The 22,311-nt window shown below is 44.1% G+C and overlaps 1 protein-coding gene and 1 long non-coding RNA gene across 6 annotated transcripts in view; one reads left to right on the top strand and one right to left on the bottom strand.

Annotated features, from left to right (window-relative positions):
• CACNA1H (calcium voltage-gated channel subunit alpha1 H) overlaps positions 1-22,311 on the top strand; it is a 417,575-nt gene that overhangs the window by 130,474 nt on the left and 264,790 nt on the right. The gene's annotated exons all lie outside the window — the stretch shown is intronic.
• LOC143784537 (uncharacterized) lies at positions 5,081-20,844 on the bottom strand. Its single transcript, XR_013217807.1, has 3 exons — positions 20,805-20,844; positions 19,664-19,830; positions 5,081-5,168 (listed from the first exon to the last, which is right to left on the bottom strand). It is a non-coding gene; the product is annotated as an uncharacterized LOC143784537 (long non-coding RNA).

Below are 22,311 nucleotides of genomic sequence, written 5' to 3'. Positions count from 1 at the left end.
ATTCTTGAATCAGTTTTTCATGTTTGCTCCCTAACAAAAAGGTATTTTGTAAAGTGGATAAACCCTTTAAGTTTGTAATTTTTCTCCTTAAAGGGTTCTCCAGATGGTGATTAAAAGAGGATTACTAAATGCTAATTAAAGGGATCCTCCAAGTGGTATTTGAGACATTTTCCATAAATGTTCTAAATTATGCTTAATGGGGTTCCTCGGCTAAGGGTGTGGGGTAAATGGATTCTTTGTAAGATGATTTAAAGAGATTTCATAAGATGTTTTCTCTGTTATATTAAAGGGGTTCTCTGAGTGTTTTTTAAAGGAGTTCTCTGGGATTTGGCTATAAATAATTTCCGCAAGTTGTGCATGACGCGGCTCTCTAGACGGTGAATTGCCTGTGTGCTGAATAAAAACGCTCAGAAGGGGGTTCTCCAAATTGAGCTCTCCAGATGGGTCTTAAAGGGGCTTTCCAGGTGGAACTAAGGATCTCTGCATGTAGTAATTAATGGAGCTTTGGATGTGTTTAAAGGGGCTGCCTAGGTGTTGTTTAAAGCGGCTACCTAGGTGGTCTTTAAAGGGGCTGCCTAGGTGGTGTTTAATAGAGCTTTCCAAGTAGATCTTAAAGGAACATTCCAAATGGAGTTTAAAGGAGCTTTGCAGGTAGTAATTAAAGGCGGATTCTGGGTGGTCATTAAAAGTTCCTCTGTGGGTGATGTTTAAAGGGACTCTCCAGAATTTGATTAAAGCTTCCCTCCATTAAATTTTTAAAGGGACTTTCCAGGATCTGCTTAAAGGGGTTCTCCATGAGGGCTTTAAAGGGGCTCTCCAGGTGGTGTTCAAAAGTGCTTTTTAGGTGTTGTTTAAAGGGATTCTCCAGTAGTGATTTAAAGGAGCTTTCGAGGATGTATCTAAATGGGCTCTCCAACTTTTGTTTAAAGGGGTTCTCTGGAGGGGGATTAAAGATGCTCTTGCGGATGTGTTTAAAGGGGTTCTCCAGGAGTGTTTTAAAGGGGTTCTCGAGGAGTGGTTTAAAGGGGCTCTCCAGGGGTGGTTTAAAGGGGCTCCCCAGGAGTTGTTTAAAGGGGCTCTCCAGGAGTTGTTTAAAGGGGCTCTCCAGGAGTGGTTTAAAGGGGTTCTCTAGTAGTGGTTTAAAGGGGTTCTCCAGTAGTGGTTTAAAGGCACTCTAAAAGATGTGTTTAAAAGGGCTCATCAAGTGGTGTTGCAAGAGACCCTTCATTCTCCAGGTGTCATTTAAAGGAGCTCTCCAAGAGGAGCTTAAAGGTGCTCTCATGACTATGTTTAAAGGGGCTCTCCAGGTGGTGATTAAATAAACTTTTCAGATGTCCAGGTTGTGTTTAAAGGAGCTCTCCAAGTAATAATTAGGTTTTCTAACACGTAATACCCAGCAGTGCCTGCCTGCGAGGTATATAATATGTACTCAGACCACCTCACATGTAAACTGTAGACTCCTGCTACATGTTATCTGCTCATTTCAATAAACTTTATTTACACACATTGTCACTGACCACTCTGTCCTCCTGCAGAATAATCTGAGCCCGATATTAATAATTTACGATAATAAAGCCATAAGTGAGTAGGACGGAGATGCCGCCCCGGGAGTGGAAGGGTTACGCAGATTGCGGCTGGTTTGGGGCCTGCGCCACATGTAATACAGCCCCTGGTAACACAACAATGGAGGATGATGAAGCTGCTTCATTTCATAGCAGCCGGAGGTGTCCGCACTCCCCGCCGTCACCTTCATCTGTGTTACATATTTCCCTGGCTCGGCCTCGCCAGCTCCGCATCCAGTACTGCGCAATTAACTCCGTAAGTGACAAAGGGCCTAACGTAAAATGTCGTCGGATATCGCTACATAATAAAGCCGCAAAACCCCAAAATGTGGAGCGCAACCTCAAAGGTAAAATCTGCACTGGGCTAAGCCACATTCACACAGGGCCCTTTTTTTTTTAAAGGAATTTTCAATTTTGTTGAATTTCATATACAAAAGACCGCAGTGCACCCCCAGGAACATTTCCATCAGTCCCCCTGCCTGGGTGACCACCATTTTTGCTCTTAGAGCCTCCATAAAATGGTCACAGGAAGTGGTCACTGCTATATAGCGCACCGGCTGTAAGTATTGGCTTCTCCTGCAGTGACACCGCTGGTGAAGCAAGGTATTACACGGCGTCCATTCATATCAATGGGTCGTTTGTGTAATGCAGGATACGACGGGTCCTCCAGAGAGGGAGAAGTGAAGCGGTCTCAGGTCAACTGATTGCTCATAGCTGACATATATATCAATTTCCGAACCTAAATATAAAAAAAAAGCACCAAAATTTATTAACAGGAGTTCTTATTTTCCCAAGAAATGACTTTTCCATCTCCTACTCCATCCAAGATATCAGAAAAAAATATTACGCTGACGTAGGCGTAAAATAAGAAAAAACCTGCCCTCGACCGCTCGGCACATCACATCCCATCGCTGCAACCCTGCACTAATTAAGCTCTGAAGAGATCAACCGCGGCCGCAGCTTCCAAAATTAATGAGGCCGAGTCACTGCCCACAGCATCAACAGATGTAAACAGCGGCGCATCATAGTAATCTATACCTGGCGGGACAACCGCACAGATCAGAGCCTCATATGGGTCAGGGCCCTGCCAGGGAGACGGTCCGCCCGCTGCGGTGCAGAGATCGCACACAGATGGAGCACAGGTTTATTTATTATGCATTTTCAAAATGTCATATATAGTAGTTATATTCTTGTACATAGGAGCAGTATTATAGTAGTTATATTCTTGTACATAGGGGGGAGTATTATAGTAGTTATATTCTTGTACATAGGAGCAGTATTATAGTAGTTATATTCTTGTACATAGGAGCAGTATTATAGTAGTTATAGTCTTGTACATAGGAGCAGTATTATAGTAGTTATATTCTTGTACATAGGGGCAGTATTATAGTAGTTATATTCTTGTATATAGGGGCAGTATTATACTAGTTATATTCCTGTACATAGGAGCAGTATTATAGTAGTTATATTCTTGTATATAGGGGCAGTATTATAGTAGTTATATTCTTGTACATAGGAGCAGTATTATAGTAGTTATATTCTTGTACATAGGGGCAGTATTATAGTAGTTATATTCCTGTACATAGGATCAGTATTATAGTAGTTATATTCTTGTACATAGGGGCAGTATTATAGTAGTTATATTCTGTTCATATGGACAGTATTATAGTAGATATATTCTTGTACATAGGGGGCAGTATTATAGTAGTTATATTCTTGCACATAGGGGCAGTATTATAGTAGTTATATTCTTGTACATAGGGGCAGTATTATAGTAGTTATATTCTTGTACATAGGAGCAGTATTATAGTAGTTATATTCTTGTATATAGGGGCGGTATTATAGTAGTTATATTCCTGTACATAGGATCAGTATTATAGTAGTTATATTCTTGTACATAGGAGCAGTATTATAGTAGTTATATTCTTGTATATAGGGGCGGTATTATAGTAGTTATATTCTTGCACATAGGGGCAGTATTATAGTAGTTATATTCTTTTACATAGGGGCAGTATTATAGTAGTTATATTCTTGTACATAGGGGGCAGTATTATAGTAGTTATAATCTTGTACATAGGAGCAGTATTATAGTGGTTATATTCTTGTACATAGAGGCAGTATTATAGTAGTTATATTCTGGGTACATAGGGGCAGTATTATAGTGGTTATATTCTTGTACATTGGGGCAGTATTATAGTAGTTATATTCTTGTACATAGGGGCAGTATTATAGTAGTTATATTCTTGTACATAGGGGCAGTATTATAGTAGTTATATTCTTGTACATAGGGGGCAGTATTATAGTGGTTATATTCTTGTACATAGAGGCAGTATTATAGTAGTTATATTCTTGTACATAGGGGCAGTATTATAGTGGTTATATTCTCGTACATAGAGGCAGTATTATAGTAGTTATATTCTTGTACATAGGGGCAGTATTATAGTGGTTATATTCTTGTACATAGGGGCAGTATTATTGTAGTTATATTCTTGTACATAGGGGCAGTATTATAGTAGTTATATTCTTGTACATAGGGGCAGTATTATAGTAGTTATATTCTTGTACATAGGAGCAGTATTATAGTAGTTATATTCTTGTACATAGGAGCAGTATTATAGTAGTTATATTCTTGTACATAGGGGCGGTATTATAGTAGTTATATTCTTGTACATAGGGGCAGTATTATAGTAGTTATATTCTTGCACATAGGAGCAGTATTATAGTAGTTATATTCTTGTACATAGGGGCGGTATTATAGTAGTTATATTCTTGTACATAGGGGCAGTATTATAGTAGTTATATTCTTGTACATAGGGACAGTATTATAGTAGTTATATTCTTGTACATAGGGGCAGTATTATAGTAGTTATATTCTTGCACATAGGAGCAGTATTATAGTAGTTATATTCTTGTACATAGGGGCAGTATTATAGTAGTTATATTCTTGCACATAGGAGCGGTATTATAGTAGTTATATTCTTGTACATAGGGGCGGTATTATAGTAGTTATATTCTTGTACATAGGGGCAGTATTATAGTAGTTATATTCTTGTACATAGGGGCAATATAATAGTAGTTATATTCTTGTACATAGGGGCAGTATTATAGTAGTTATATTCTTGCACATAGGAGCAGTATTATAGTAGTTATATTCCTGTACATAGGGGGCAGTGTTATAGTAGTTATATTCTTGTACATAGGGGCAGTATTATAGTAGTTATATTCTTGTACATAGGGGGCAGTATTATAGTAGTTATATTCTTGTACATAGGAGCAGTATTATAGTAGTTATATTCTTGTACATAGGAGCAGTATTATAGTAGTTATATTCTTGTACATAGCGGCAGTATTATAGTAGTTATATTCTTGTATATAGGGGCAGTATTATAGTATATTACATAGTATACTGAGAATATGTTATCTTCATTCTGATTTCCTAAAATGTGAGTGTAACATATTTGACAATCCTTAATATATGTAAATGCTAGTTTTTACTCACTTCAGCATTGATGGTAATTGCTGTAGAGACTGGAATTGCTCGGCATAAATGTCACGTGTCTTCTAGCAGATTATCATAGTACTCGGAGATGACAGATGCAGATCTTCCTGAAAGAAAGAGAAATAAAGCAAAGAGAAATCATAAAAAAACAAAATTTCAATGGGGGAGTGTAATAATGAAGCAGCAGATACTGTGCTTAGAGTTGGCTTTGCACTTGTGAAACCAATCTGCTTGCAGACTTAGGAAACATGATGTTTTGCTACCGAGGAATAATTGTCAATGGAGGATGGGGAAGAACAGAAGAAGCGGCAGATTGCTGAGCAGGGAAATCAGATGGAACTTTAGAAAGTAGAGCCCAGAAGAGAATAGCAGATAACTGGATGGGGTTCAGATGGGCAAACTTCTCTGGAGCTGCTGGAAATTTCTACTTTAATGGAAGGGCTTGGTGATTGATGCCAGGAAGATCCCATCCCGTACTGCACAGATCCATTAGCGTGATATTAACTGAGATATTATCATGTGCTGATGAGATTTGGAAGGATGGAGAGTTCTGAATAATTGATGCTTTATATTACACTGCAGGCATCACATCTGCCACCAGGCAACCAGGCATGGTGCCCCCCAGATCATGGACAGCTGTGACGGGTATAATGAGTAAGAGGACCTACTCCATACATGCAATGGTTTCTGGGGTCCAGGTGGGTATAAAAAGTATGAAAAGCAGAAGATGGGAGATCTAGTACTGTTATCATAAGGAGGACACCTAAGTGTTATAAGATACTTGAGATCCTTCATGGGTTTGGTGAGTGGTGGACCTGCTATAGACATGAATTGGAAGCAATCTGAGGAACACTGAGGGTATCATGCGTTACTTCATACGTGAATGAGATAACGAGAAGCTAACTGAGATCCAACATGGAAATTGTGTTACATCTGACATGAATGGAAGGCTACATGAGATCCAACCAGTTTGTAGTGAGTAGGAAATGTGCAGGTGTTTGAGGTCTAGACATTAATGGAAAACTACCTAAAACCCAGCACGGATGTTATGAACAATGAACTTACAGAACAGGTGAATGGGCAATCCAGTATAATGAGTAGGACACCTATGTATGTCAAGCTTCCTGAAAATACAGCCTGGGTTTAATGAGTGGTAGATCTACAGAAAATGTCTATGGGTGATCCAGCTTTGGTATTATGAGTAGAGCACCTATGTTTTGGAAGCTTCCTTAGATCCAGCATGGGTTAAATGAGTGGTGGAGCTACTCCTGGTGTAAATAAAAATCTATCTAGCATCAAACAAGAGTATATTGAGTAGTTGACCTTCTCCATATGTGTATCGGAGATCTTGCATGGCTATAATGAGTAGAAGACCTACCCTAGATAAGTAAGGAAGCCTGTTGACAAACATCATTGGTGGAGTGAATAAGAAACCTTCTCCAGACATACATTTGAAAGTTTCTGAGATCCATCGGGTACAAAGAAATGGGAGGCTTATTCCATTTGTTTATGTAAGATCCGGCGTGAGTTGAATGAGGAAGACATGTGCATTGAAAGTCATGTGAGATCCAACTTATAATCTCTTGAATGAGAAGCTATCTGATATCCAATTTAAGTATAATCAGTATTGGACTCCTGACATAAATGGAAGGTTACATGAGATCCAACATGTGAAAAGTGAGTACAAATGTGCAGGTGTCTGAGGTCTAGCATAGGTTTAATAGGTGGACAACATGCTCCAGACATTCATGGGAACCTATGAGAGGTGCATCATTGATGTAATGAGTGGTGGACTTATGCAATATGTATGTGGGCAGTAAGCATTGGTATCATGACTAGGACACATATACTTTGGAGGTCACCCGAGACCCTACGTTGGCTCAAGGAGTTGTAGACCTATTCCTGAGAAGGAGAAACTATCTGAGAAGAGTAGTAGAAGGTCTTCATAGGTGTATGGTTGTTTCTGCATAGGTATAATGAGTAGGAGACCCACTCCAAAGAAGTATGAGATCCACAAATGGTGTAATAAGTTGAGGACTTGACCCTTGATATGAATAAGAAGGTACCAGAGATCCAGCATGTGCCGAATGAGTAGGAAATATGAAAGCAACTGATGTCTGGCATGGAAATGCTAAGTGGCTGACAAAGCCAGATATGTATAGGAAGCAATCTGAGGTCTAGTATGGATGTAACGAGGGATGGACTTGTATGGGCGATCCAGCATTGGGATCAAGTGTAGGACACCTATGCATTTGAAGATTCCTGAGATTTGGCATGGCTAGAATTATTGGTGGGCATAATGCAGATGTGTATGAGGTGCTATCTCAAATCCAATGTGGACATAATAAGCAGGAGCCTTACCCAGCTAAAGACTTGTGATTATGTCATGGGTGTAATAATGGATAAATCTTACTCGTGACATTTTGGAGAAGCTCTCTGAGATCCAGCATGGAAAACAAGTGGTGAGCTTACTCCATATGCTTATGGGAGAATCAGCACAGTTCTAATAAGTGATGGACCTACCCTGACATTAATGGAGAACTGGTGGATTTGTATGTGAAACTACCTAGGATTAAGCATGGATACGTAATGAATGAGGGTTTAGCCTAGTCTCAAGATCCTTGCTGGGAGTCTTGAGACATTCATAAGAAGCTCTTTGACATCCAGCATGGGTATGAATGTTGGTGTTACTGTACTCCAAATCTGTATATGTGACATTATCTGAGATCCAGGGTTATGGAAGCTATGTTCCTGAGATCCAGCATGATCTACTCCAGATATTCATGGGAAGCTATGTTCCTGAGATCCAGCATGATCTACTCCAGATATTCATGGGAAGCTATGTTCCTGAGATCCAGCATGATCGACTCCAGATATTCATGGGAAGCTATGTTTCTGAGATCCAGCATGATCTATTCCAGATATTCATAGGAAGCTATGTTCCTGAGATCCAGCATGATCTACTCCAGATCTTGTCATGAAGCTATCTGAGATCCTGCATGGATATAGTCCTTGTGGTACTAGATGGACGTTAATGTGATCAGACATGGACCATGTGGACAAATACCAGGAAGCCGATGCACATAGAGATTTAATATCAATAGATTTTTTTCTATCACTGTTTATAAAAGTTCTTGAGACCTGCCATTACATTTGTCCATCCAAGGTCATCAGGATAATGACTAGTGGCCTGGTCAAGACTTTATGGGAAAGGAGTTGGGATTGTGACTGAGAAGATGGTTGTTTGACTTCTAGGGGTACAATGTATCATCGTGGTTAATAAGGATCTCATATATTTTATCACCAAGATCTTGAGAGACCTGAAGAAGAACCTTAGGTTTGACCAAGATGTTCATGTCCTTCCTGAGTTTCCAGGAGTCATACAGCTGGGATTGTGTTACATTGTATCAGGAGGGATGATGAAAATGATATTGTGTGTCCTGTCTTCTCTGCGGCGGGGAAGCCATGATGTCTTATGAGATCTGAGATACAGACTTCCATCTCCAGCAGTGTATCTTCTCACTTCTGACAGATGATTCATACATCTCTATGGAAAAAGGTGTTGAATTTGCGGAATGTGATGAATCTGCCATGTTGTGTTACGATCACCCTTGTGTATTAGTATCAGACCCGACGACACGTCTCTGTCGCCGCGTGATTCATGTCATCCAACATTAGATCCAGAGCGACGGTGGATGACAGGGGTGATAGTCTGCACACCGTCCTCAGGTAATGCAGGTCCCATAAAGACAAATCAAATGTACCATCGGCTGAGCTGTGTATCTAAGCCTCTCATGTGCGATACAGTCTACTGTCTGCTCAGCTGTGTATCTAATCCCATCATATATAATGTTGCCTGCTAAGATGTATCTAAACTTATCATTTGTGATAGAATTTGCTAAGCTGCCGCATCCAAGCCTGTCATGTGTAATGCACCTTACTGTATCTCAGCCATGATGTAATGTTGGGCAGGGACAGCCTGCCCTAGTCTTCCATGCTGTTTGCCCCTGTGCCCGGTCTTGGCACGGCTATGTGGTGATACGTCATGTGAACAGATGAAACTCCTGAAAATTTAATGTCAGATCTGCTTTTCTCGGCTCCGCTCAGAGGCCACACTTTTCTTCACACTTTTCTCTTTTTTCTTTCCAGCACTGGTTTTGTACTGGTCCCATGACACTGGTACTGTCGAAGTTTGTGGTGGGATAGCCCCATATTAATTTAACCCCGACTAACTTGCCCAATAACCTCCCCCACTTACTACCCCTAAAATGAAAACTATGACACCTTAAAATTTGGATAATTATGGTCCCATTAGCTACAGATACTGATACAGATACAGCAGAGCTGCATGCACTGGTGTAGTGTGAGTCGTCAGCTGCTTCTACCAATCAAGTATTGAACCCTCATGCTCTGAGCACATGCAGTCACCTTCAGAAAATACTGATGTGATTATAGTTTGTACTTAGACCTTCTAGACAGAAAACGTTACAAATAACTAATAAGAATAACCCTAACTCTATGCCTAGCCTGTCACCCTAGACCTAACTTTATCCCTATCACTATCATAAACCCTAACTCTGTCCCCAACCCTACCACTATCACTAATCCTAGACCTAACTCTATTCCTAACCCTATCATTAACCCAAACCCTAACTCTATCCCCAACCCTACCACTATCACTAATCCTAGACCTAAATCTATCACCAATCCTACCACTAATCCCAGACCTAACTCTATTCCTAATCCTATCATTAACCCTAACTCTGTCCCCAACCCTACCACTATCACTAATCCTAGACCTAACTCTATTCCTAACCCTATCATTAACCCGAACACTAACTCTATCCCCAACCCTACCACTCACTAATCCTAGACCTAACTCAATCCCTAACCCTATCATTAACCCAAACCCTAACTCTATCCCCAACCCTATCACTATCACTAATCCTAGACCTAACTCTATCCCTAACCCTATCCCCAACCCTACCACTATCACTAATCCTAGACCTAACTCTATCCCCAACCCGACCACTAATACTAGGCCTAACTCAATCCCTAACCTGTCATGATCTCTGCAGGCAGAGATCATAGCAAGCCTATAGAGGGACAAGCTCTCGGAAGATGGAACTATACTGACCATGAACTAAGCCTGCCGCGCAACTAGAAATAGCCAGGTAGCATTTCCTATTTATTGCTAGATGCCCAGCTCTGGCCTAAGACCTAAATAGCTAGCAGAGGGAAATATAAGACCTGGCTCACCTCTAGAGAAATATTCCAAAGAAGACAGTAGACCCCCACATATAATGACGGTGAGTTCAGATGAAACAACAAACGCAGCAGGAAAATAGTCTTAGCAAATTTGAGGTCCGCTTACTAGATAGCAGAAGACAGATAGTATACTTTCATGGTCAGCAGAAAAACACTAACAAAACACCATCCAGAGATTACCTTAAACTCTGGCATTAACTCATAACACCAGAGTAGCAATCCCTGATCAACGAGAGCTTTCCAGACACAGTAACAAAACTTCAGCTGTGAACTGGAACAAATAGGCAAACGAAACATGGACAAAAGTCCAACTTATCTAGTAGTTGTCAGAAGCAGGAACAAGCACTGAGAGGCATCAGATAACATTGTTGACCGGCAAGAAACCACCAGAGAAATGAGCTTAAATAGCGACACCCACTACTGATGGAAACAGGTGAAACAGGAAAGAGGATGACAAGTCCAATTCCACAAGCGGCCACCGGGGGAGCCCAGAATCCAAATTCACAACAGTACCCCCCCCTCAAGGAGGGGGCACCGAACCCTCACCAGATCCACCAGGGCGACCAGGATGAGCCCTATGGAAGGCACGAACAAGATCAGAAGCATGAACATCAGATGCATTGACCCAAGAATTATCCTCCTGGCCGTAACCCTTCCAATTGACCAGATACTGGAGTCTCCGTCTGGAAACACGAGAGTCCAAAATTTTCTCCACAACGTACTCCAACTCACCCTCAACCAACACCGGAGCAGGAGGCTCAACTGAAGGTACAACAGGTACCTCATACCTGCGCAATAACGACCGATGAAAAACGTTATGAATGGAAAAGGACGCAGGGAGGTCCAAACGGAAAGAAACAGGATTAAGAATCTCCAATATTCTATAAGGGCCGATGAACCGAGGTTTAAACTTAGGAGAAGAGACCCTCATAGGGACAAAACGAGAAGACAACCAGACCAAATCTCCAACACAAAGCCGAGAACCAACACGACGATGACGGTTGGCAAAACGCTGAGTCTTCTCCTGGGACAACTTCAAATTGTCGATAACCTGCCCCCAGATGTGATGCAATCTCTCCACCACCGCATCCACTCCAGGACAATCCGAGGATTCCACCTGACCGGAGGAAAATCGAGGGTGAAACCCCGAATTACAGAAAAACGGGGACACCAAGGTGGAAGAGCTGGCCCGATTATTGAGGGCGAACTCTGCCAATGGCAAAAAAGCAACCCAATCATCCTGGTCAGCAGAGACAAAACACCTCAGATATGTCTCCAGGGTCTGATTAGTCCGCTCGGTCTGGCCATTAGTCTGAGGGTGAAAAGCAGACGAAAAAGACAAATCTATGCCCATCCTAGCACAGAATGCCCGCCAAAATCTAGACACAAATTGGGTACCTCTGTCAGAAACAATATTCTCAGGAATACCGTGCAATCGGACAACATTCTGAAAAAACAGAGGAACCAACTCAGAAGAAGAAGGCAACTTGGGCAGAGGAACCAAATGGACCATTTTAGAGAAACGGTCACAGACCACCCAGATGACAGACATCTTCTGGGAAACAGGCAGATCTGAAATAAAATCCATCGAGATGTGTGTCCAAGGCCTCCTAGGAATAGGCAAGGGCAACAGCAGTCCGCTAGCCCGAGAACTACAAGACTTGGCCCGAGCACAAATGTCACATGACTGCACAAAGACTCGCACATCTCGTGACAGGGAAGGCCACCAGAAGGATCTTGCCACCAAATCCCTGGTACCAAAAATTCCGGGATGACCTGCCAATGCAGAAGAATGTACCTCAGAGATGACTCTACTGGTCCAATCATCCGGAACAAACAGTCTATCAGGCGGACAACGATCCGGTCTATCCGCCTGAAACTCTTGCAAGGACCGCCGCAGATCAGGAGAAACGGCCGACAAAATTACTCCCTCCCTAAGGATACCTGTGGGTTCAGTATTACCAGGAGAGTCCGGGTCAAAACTCCTAGAAAGGGCATCTGCCTTAACATTCTTAGAACCCGGTAGGTATGACACCACAAAATTAAAGCGAGAAAAAAATAAAGACCAGCGCGCCTGTCTAGGATTCAGGCGCCTGGCAGTCTCAAGATAAATCAAATTTTTGTGGTCAGTCAATACCACCACCTGATGCTTAGCCCCCTCTAGCCAATGGCGCCACTCCTCAAACGCCCACTTCATGGCCAAAAGCTCCCTATTCCCAACATCATAATTCCGCTCTGCGGGCGAAAATTTGCGAGAAAAGAAGGCACAAGGCCTAATGACGGAGCAGTCGGAACCTTTCTGCGACAACACTGCCCCAGCTCCGATCTCCGAAGCGTCAACCTCAACCTGAAAAGGCAGATTCACATCAGGCTGACGTAACACAGGGGCAGAGGCAAAACGGTGCTTAAGCTCCTGAAAGGCCTCTACAGCATGAGGGGACCAATTAGCAACATCAGCGCCATGTCTGGTCAAATCAGTCAGTGGTTTAACGACATCCGAAAAACCAGCAATAAATCGGCGGTAAAAGTTGGCAAAGCCCAAAAATCTCTGAAGACCCTTAAGAGAGGAGGGCTGAGTCCAGTCACAAATAGCTTGCACCTTGACGGGATCCATCTCAATGGAAGAGGGAGAAAAAATATACCCCAAAAAGGAAATTTTCTGGACCCCAAAAACGCACTTAGACCCCTTCACACATAAAGAATTAGACCGCAGAACCTGAAAAACTCTCCTGACCTGCTGGACATGAGAGTCCCAGTCATCAGAAAAAATCAGAATATCATCCAGATATATTATCATAAATTTATCCAGAAAATCGCGGAAAATATCATGCATAAAAGACTGGAAAACTGAAGGGGCATTAGAAAGACCAAAAGGCATGACCAAATACTCAAAGTGGCCCTCGGGCGTATTAAATGCGGTCTTCCACTCATCCCCCTGCCTGATCCGCACCAAATTATACGCCCCACGAAGATCAATTTTAGAGAACCACTTAGCACCCTCTATACGAGCAAACAAATCAGTAAGCAATGGCAATGGGTATTGGTACTTAACAGTGATCTTATTCAGAAGCCGATAATCAATACATGGTCTCAAAGAGCCGTCCTTTTTTGAGACAAAGAAAAACCCAGCTCCCAAGGGAGAAGAAGATGGACGAATATGTCCCTTTTCCAAAGACTCCTTTATATATTCCCGCATAGCAGCATGTTCCGGCACGGACAGATTAAACAAACGACCCTTTGGATATTTGCAACCCGGTATCAAATCTATAGCACAATCGCACTCACGGTGCGGAGGTAACGACCCAAGCTTGGGTTCGTCAAAGACGTCTTGATAATCTGAGAGGAACTCAGGGACTTCAGAGGGAATGGACGACGAAATAGAAACCAAAGGTAAGTCCCCATGAATACCCTTACATCCCCAGCTCAACACAGACATTGCTCTCCAGTCCAAGACTGGATTGTGAGACTGCAACCATGGCAATCCCAGTACCAAATCGTCATGTAAATTATACAGCACCAGGAAACGAATAATCTCCTGGTGATCCGGATTGATACGCATGGTTACTTGTGTCCAGTATTGTGGTTTATTATTAGCCAATGGGGTGGAGTCAATCCCCTTCAGAGGAATAAGAGTCTCCAAAGGCTCTAAATCAAAACCACAACGATTGGCAAAGGACCAATCCATAAGACTCAGAGCGGCGCCAGAGTCAACATAGGCGTCCGTGGCAATGGATGACAAAGAGCAAATCAGGGTTACAGACAAAATAAACTTAGACTGAATGGTGCCAATGGAAACAGACTTATCAAGCTTCTTTGTACGCCTAGAGCATGCTGATATAACATGAGTAGAATCCCCACAATAGAAGCACAATCCATTCTTCCGTCTAAAATTCTGTCGCTCGCTCCTGGACAGAATTCTATCACACTGCATACTTTCTGGCGTCTTTTCCATAGACACCGCCAGATGGTGCACCGGTTTGCGCTCCCGCAGACGCCTATCAATCTGAATAGCCATTGTCATGGACTCATTCAGACCTGCAGGCACAGGGAACCCCACCATAACATCCTTAACGGCATCAGAGAGACCTTCTCTGAAAGTTGCCGCCAAGGCGCACTCATTCCACTGAGTAAGCACAGACCATTTACGGAATTTTTGGCAGTAAACCTCAGCTTCGTCTTGCCCCTGAGATAGTGCCATCAAAGTTTTTTCTGCCTGAAGTTCCAAATGAGGTTCCTCATAAAGCAAGCCCAAGGCCAGAAAAAACGCATCCACATCGCGCAACGCAGGATCCCCTGCTGGCAATGAGAAGGCCCAATCTTGAGGGTCACCCCTGAGCAAGGAAATCACAATCCTAACCTGCTGAGCAGGGTCTCCAGCTGAACGAGACTTCAGGGACAAATAAAGCTTACAATTATTTCGGAAATTCTGGAAGCTAGCTCTATTCCCTGTGAAGAACTCCGGCAAAGGAATTCTCGGCTCAGATACTGGAGCATGTACCACAAAATCTTGTAAATTTTGTACTTTCGTGATGAGATTATTCAAACCCGCAGTTACACTCTGAAGATCCATTATTGTCAGGTGCACACAGAGCCATACAGAGATTAGGAGGAGAGAGAGAAAAAAGACTGCAGCAAGGCAAACTGGAGGGAAAAAAAAAAAAAAAAAAAAAAAATTCCAGCAGACTTCTTATAACTCTCCTTTCTCAACCTGGGTCTTTAACACTTTATAGGCCGGTCAAACTGTCATGATCTCTGCAGGCAGAGATCATAGCAAGCCTATAGAGGGACAAGCTCTCGGAAGATGGAACTATACTGACCATGAACTAAGCCTGCCGCGCAACTAGAAATAGCCAGGTAGCATTTCCTATTTATTGCTAGATGCCCAGCTCTGGCCTAAGACCTAAATAGCTAGCAGAGGGAAATATAAGACCTGGCTCACCTCTAGAGAAATATTCCAAAGAAGACAGTAGACCCCCACATATAATGACGGTGAGTTCAGATGAAACAACAAACGCAGCAGGAAAATAGTCTTAGCAAATTTGAGGTCCGCTTACTAGATAGCAGAAGACAGATAGTATACTTTCATGGTCAGCAGAAAAACACTAACAAAACACCATCCAGAGATTACCTTAAACTCTGGCATTAACTCATAACACCAGAGTAGCAATCCCTGATCAACGAGAGCTTTCCAGACACAGTAACAAAACTTCAGCTGTGAACTGGAACAAATAGGCAAACGAAACATGGACAAAAGTCCAACTTATCTAGTAGTTGTCAGAAGCAGGAACAAGCACTGAGAGGCATCAGATAACATTGTTGACCGGCAAGAAACCACCAGAGAAATGAGCTTAAATAGCGACACCCACTACTGATGGAAACAGGTGAAACAGGAAAGAGGATGACAAGTCCAATTCCACAAGCGGCCACCGGGGGAGCCCAGAATCCAAATTCACAACACTAACCCTATCATTAACCCAAACCCGAACTCTATGCCCAACACTACCACTATCACTAATCCTAGACCTAACTCTATCCCCATTCCTACCACTAATCCTAGACCTAACTCTATCCCCAATCCTACCACTAATCCCAGACCTAACTCTATTCCCAACCCTATCATTAACCCGAACCCTAACTCTATCCCCAACCCTACCACTAATGCTAGACCTAACTCTATCCCTAACCCTATCATTAACCCAAACCCTAACTCTATCCCCAGCCCTACCACTATCACTAATCCTAGACTTAACTCTATCCCCAACTCTACCTCTAATCCTAGACCTAACTCTATCACCAATCCTACCACTAATCCCAGACCTAACTCTATTCCTAACCCTATCATTAACCCTAACTCTATCCCCAACCCTACCAATATCACTAATCCTAGACCTAACTCTATCCCTAACCCTATCATTAACCCGAACACTAACTCTATCCCCAGCCCTACCACTATCACTAATCCTAGACTTAACTCTATCCCCAACTCTACCTCTAATCCTAGACCTAACTCTATCCCCAACCCTACCACTAATCCTAGACCTAACTCTATCCCTAACCCTATCATTAATCCTAAACATATCCCTAACCCTAGCCCTAGACCCAACCATATCCCTAGATAGAGCAGCTTTTACACACTTTTCCTAACCTTAGTAATGAATGAAGACGTTACTGAATTATGACAGTGCCGCTCACGTGATTTAATTCTGTCGCATTCATTACCTGCTCTGCCTCTATTAGCCTGAGTCGCTGGCTATGCAGAGCACAGCAACTGATATAAATTTGTCATTTGCTGCTGCACTCTGCATGGCGAGAAACCAGGAGACAAAGCTTGTGTCATTATACTGATTTTTTACTTCTTGGTGGCTGGCTATGCAGAGCGAAGAAGCAGATAATAAACTCATCTCTGCATAGCCAGCCCCCGGTGTGCAGGTACACACTGTGCACAACTTCCCTTATTGCCAATGGCTGTATGTTGCGCTCATGACTCAGCCATGCTACGTCGGGGCGGTATTCCTGTGGGCAGCGCGGTATGTTTGCTCCTTATAAGCTCAGCAGTGTTTAGCAGAGCTGACATGTGGGGAATGTGCTCAGACTAAATACTGATGAAATCCTGCCCTGCTGTGCCATCACCGCGCTCCACATACCAGGCGCAGCACGCTGCCCAGGAACCAGCCATGTTTGTACAACAGAGGCCTCCCAGTTCTGCGCACATACTACACCCACCATGCGCCCAGCGAGTCTCATGGGTGTTGTGATGCGCTATGGGTTTTTCCCCTTTTTAACCCTTTCCATGGAAGGCAGGACTGCCAAAATGTACTAGAATTCATTTCTGGGCCAAAGTGGACATATGATTTTGGGATTCCATTCATGAACCAGGAGGCGCAGAATGAGCAGTGCTCTCCACTGTAGCTGCAACCTGTGATGTCATAGGTGCTTTATAAACTGCTGTTCTGAGAATGTTTCAAGAACCAGGTTGCACTGTATGAACAGTGTTTTCACTGCAAGTGATTTCTGGCTTTCTACTACTCTTTACTATTCTGTTCATGAAACAGGAGCCCCAGGATGAACACTGATTCTAACTTCGAACTGTGACTTCAAAAACTGTTTACTACTATAATTCACTATGAATTAGGCAGCTCAGGATGAGCAGTGACCTACGGAGGAGCCTGAAACCTGTAAATTAATTTCTGTTTTTTTACTGTGGTTCTGCTATTGTATTAGTGAACCAGGAGGCCCAGGATGAACAGTGCTGTCCACTGTGAGCTGTAACTTCCTTCTTTATAGCTGCCGCTCCTGTAGTTATAGAGTCTATTAGAGAACCAGGAGGCACAGGATGAACAGAAACTCTCTACCTTCCCCTGCAACCCATGAATCTGGGGCTTTATAGCAGTTCCATAGGTATTGGGATTCTATTAGTGAAACAGGGCGCTCTGGATGAACAGGAAATCCAAATATAACATTTGGCTTAATATCTGCTTCTACCCTGGTTCTTGATTGTATTAGTGAACCAGGATTCTCAGGATGAAAAGTGTCCTCCACCTTCCCCCTACAATCTGTGGCTTTATACCTGTCCACTACTGTGGTCCGTCCTGGGATTCTATTAGTGAATCAGGGGGCTCAGGATGAACAGGAAATCGAGCTATAACTTGCGGCTTTATATCTGCTTCTACTCTAGTTCTGGCAAATTCCATTTTGGAACCAGAAAGCTCAGGATGAGCAGTGACCCATCCCCCACCCTTCCTCTCCTTCCATTGTAGATCTTCACTGCAGTTCTGGAATTTGATTAATGAAGCAGAAGGCGCAGGATGAACAGTGACCCCTCTATTTCCCCTGGAATGACTCTGGGACTTGTAGTCCCCCAGGGGCCGACCGTTGCTCTTAATTACCCGCCTTCTATTCCACATTCATGACATAAATATGGAAACTTTTTCTTAATGGCGACTTTTTAATTCTTCGCCGTTTTGATGGACCGGTGATGTTATTATTGCAGGGTCCTCGTATCAGAAAGCAGATTTTTTTTTCCCCTTCCATTATGACTAATATTTAACTTTTTAAATTAGTCGAGAAAGTAAAAAAAAAAGGAAAAGGGTGTCTGTAAATAATGGGGCGAATCGACGCAGTGCGGAAGTGGCCGAGGGGGTGGTCGGTGTATGGATAATGCATCTCCACCAGAGAAGGTGATTGTCGCCGTGCAGCTGCCTGATTAACGCTTCCCTGCTGCCGGCAGCGTCTCGTGGCTGGCGCGGCCGTGAGCGGGTTAACGGTCGACTCGGCACTGCGGTAGACGGTAATGACGGCGTGCGCTCCTCGTGTGTCCCTGGTTTTAATTGTTGTTTAGTTAGACAGACGGCAGGCTGTAATTAGACGAGAGCGTAAAACTCCAGCTCGTGGCCAGTGCCAGCCGGTTGGCACATGTGGCAGGAGGGGAAAGCTACCACCTCCTGTAAGGGCTGGAAAAGGGGCCACGATGTCCCCGGTGCCACAGTGCAGTCCCACCAAAAGAGCCTTAAAGGGCTTCTACACTTTTGATTATCTGTTTACACTGCTGATCCCAACGCTCAATGGAGGGACCTGTAAGCGAGTGGTCATTTCCCTGCAGCTCCCCCGCAGGATGCACAAGGCATTACACCGTTCCTATTGACAGTAATGGATTCTTGGGTCCTCCAGAATAGAAAAGGGAGCTCACGGGAGGGAGAGGGCGAGAAGGAGAGAGAGGGCGAGAGGGAGGAAGGGCGGCACACTATGTGGCGGCACAGTATGGGGAAGTGCACTATGTGGTGGTGCACTATGTGGTGGCACAGTATGTGGCAGGGCACTATGTGGCGGTGCAGTATGGGGAAGTGCACTATGTGGCGGTACACTATGTGAAGGTACACTATGTGAAGGTACACTATGTGGCGGTGCACTATGTGGCGGTGCACTATGTGGCGATGCACTATGTGAAGGTACACTATGTGGCCATGCACTATGTGAAGGTACACTATGTGGCGGTGCACTGTGTGGTGGCACAGTATGTGGCAGGGCACTATGTGGCGGTGCAGTATGGGGAAGTGCACTATGTGGCTGTAGACTATGTGAAGGTACACTATGTGAAGGTACACTATGTGAAGGTACACTATGTGGCGGTGCATTATGTGAAGGTACACTATGTGGCGGTGCACTATGTGAAGGTACACTATTCGGCGGTGCACTATGTGGCGGCGCAGTATGAGGCACGGTGCCTGACATGGCGGCAGCCCCTCGGGGGGCGTCTTTCCTGCACACATGTTTGCACATTATTTAGCAGCGCTCTCTTGTACTGACGGTGACCCCTGAGCCCTCGTTACCTTCTCACCTTATGGCAGAGGTCATATACGTCCCCGGCAGTGAGAGATCCGCGGCTGCGCCGTCTGCGCGGTGGCAGTGCAGGGAAACCCCTCTACTCGTCTCCTCGAGATCCCCCATAATTGGAGCTCCACGACGACCGCGTCCCTTTAATCTTGTTCTATCAGCAACTGGAAACTATGGCAACAAAAGCAGATTAAAGAGGAGAAATGTCATTATTCCGGGCGTCACGCGCTCAGATTCTCGCTCCTCACCGCCACTGAAAGAAAATAGCAGGAATAAAAAAGTGATCGTCATTGTTTTCTCCTGATTTCCTGCTGTGTTTTTGCTGAGAAAATCTGCTGTGTGATAAAACTATTAACTCCGTCCTTCCCGGGGGGTGCTGCGTAATATCCAGCAGGTCGTTTAACCCTTTATTTAAATCTCCACATATTAACCCAACATCCTGCACTGATTAACTCTTTCATATCTGCTCCAATTCTCATGCAGAGTGAAATTGTGAAATTCCTGCTACCTGCGGCCACCACTAGGGGGAGCTTGAGAGCTGAATGCAGACAGTGTTATTATTGATTTCTATGTAAACTCTATAGCACTCCCTCTGGTGGCGGCCGTGGGTAATTTTTAATATATTTTTTCACATTCTGTGAGTCCTGGTATAAATAGATTGCCACCTCTAGGCCTTCTGGACTCATACTACCAGCCATATTTTAGTGTAACACCCTATGGACATTAGACTTGAGTGCAATCATCACAACTAGACCCCCACAAAGTACATATTACTGGCCATTTTCATGCACAGGACCCCACCGAAGCTATAACTGGATGCAATTGGCACCTCTTTACCCCCTGGACTCATACTTTTGTACATATCCTATTGGTTGCCATCTCTAGACTCCTTGGACTCATGCTGCTGGCCATATTCTAACACAAAACCTTATTTGCACTAGGACTGAGTGTATCTGCTACCTGAAGACTCCCTGTACTCATATTAACAGCCATATTCTGACACAGATATAGGACTGGATGCAACTGATACCTCTAGACCTCCTGCTCCCATACTACCAGCCGTATTCTAGAAATGACCCTGTGATTTGCACTAGGCCTGAGCTTCTAGACCCCCTAGGTCCATATTACTAGGAATATTGCCTTACTGTTACTAGGACTGGGTGCAACTGCCATCTCTAATCCTCCTGGACTCATGCTACTAGCCATATTCTGGCACATGACCCTATAGACACCGGGATTGGGTGCAACTGCTTCCTCTAGACCGCCTTGACTCATACCGGCCATATTCTGTCACAGGTTATAGGACTGGATACAGCAGCCACATCTAACCCCTTGGGCTCATAATGGCCATTTTCTGGCACAAGACCCTACACACACTAGAACTGAATGCATTTGTCACCTCTAGACCACCTGGACTCATACTATCAGCTACAAACTGGCGCAGAAGCCTACAAACACTAGTACTGGTCTACGACTGCCACCTGTAGGCCCCTGTACCCATATAGCAGGTCATATTCTGGCATATGGGCACTAAGATTGGTTGCTGCTGCCTCATGTAGACCACCTGGACTCACACTATCAGCCACATACTAGCCTACAAACACTGGTACTGTTCTATGACTGCCACCAGTAGACCACTGTACCTCATAGTACAGGCTATATTCTAGCATATGTGCAGGTGGACTGGATGTTGCTGCCTCCGCTAGACCCCCTGGACTGATACTATCAGCCACATACTGGCGCAGTAGCCTACCACCACTAGTACTGGTCTATGACTGCCACCTGTAGGCCCCTGTAACAATACTACAGACCATATGGGCAGTAGGACTGGGTGCCGCTGCCTCCTCTAGACCCCCTGGACTCATAGTATCAGCCACATTCTAGTGAAGAACCATACAAACACTAGTACTGGTCTACGACTGCCACCTGTAGGCCTCTGTACCGATACTACGGGCCATATTCTGGCATATGGGCAGTAGGACTGGGTGCTGCTGCCTCCTCTAGACCCCCTGGACTCATGCTATCAGCCACATTCTAGTGAAGAACCATACAAACACTAGTACTGGTCTTTGACTGCCACCTGTAGGCCCCTGTACCAATACTACGGGCCATATTCTGGCATATGGGCAGTAGGACTGGGTGCTGTTGCCTCCTGTAGACCACCAGGACTCATACTATCAGCCACATACTAGTGAAGAACCATACAAACACTAGTACTGGTCTTCGACTGCCACCTGTACCAATACTACGGGCCATATTCTGGCATATGGGCAGTAGGACTGGGTGCTGCTGCCTCCTCTAGACCACCAGAACTCATGCTACATGCGTGGAAAAACTCAAGTCAGCAAATAGGGTAAACAGGAGCTTGGTTCGATTTGCCATATGCTCCTGTTACACATGTACGTGTAACGTACATCCCTTCCATCTATAGCTGGCTCTCATCATCTCCGATATTGCCCATCACAAAAAGGGTTAAGACCGAACATACGTTGCAAGAAGTCCCAGTTCTGTAATTTCTTGGAGGTTTCCTTGCAACGGCCAAGGTGATACAGTCATGAGGAGACGGAGCACATGGGGATTATCCACAGTTTTACTCCACAGGAACCAGCGGCCAATCAGGACGGTGACGTCGCTGATCCTTCCTGCGTCTTT

The sequence above is a fragment of the Ranitomeya variabilis genome, chromosome 7, assembly GCF_051348905.1.
Source record: "Ranitomeya variabilis isolate aRanVar5 chromosome 7, aRanVar5.hap1, whole genome shotgun sequence".
Classification (NCBI taxonomy): Eukaryota; Metazoa; Chordata; class Amphibia; order Anura; family Dendrobatidae; genus Ranitomeya; species Ranitomeya variabilis.
Note: the sequence above shows the minus strand (reverse complement) of the source record. Positions and strands in the feature narration are given on the sequence as shown.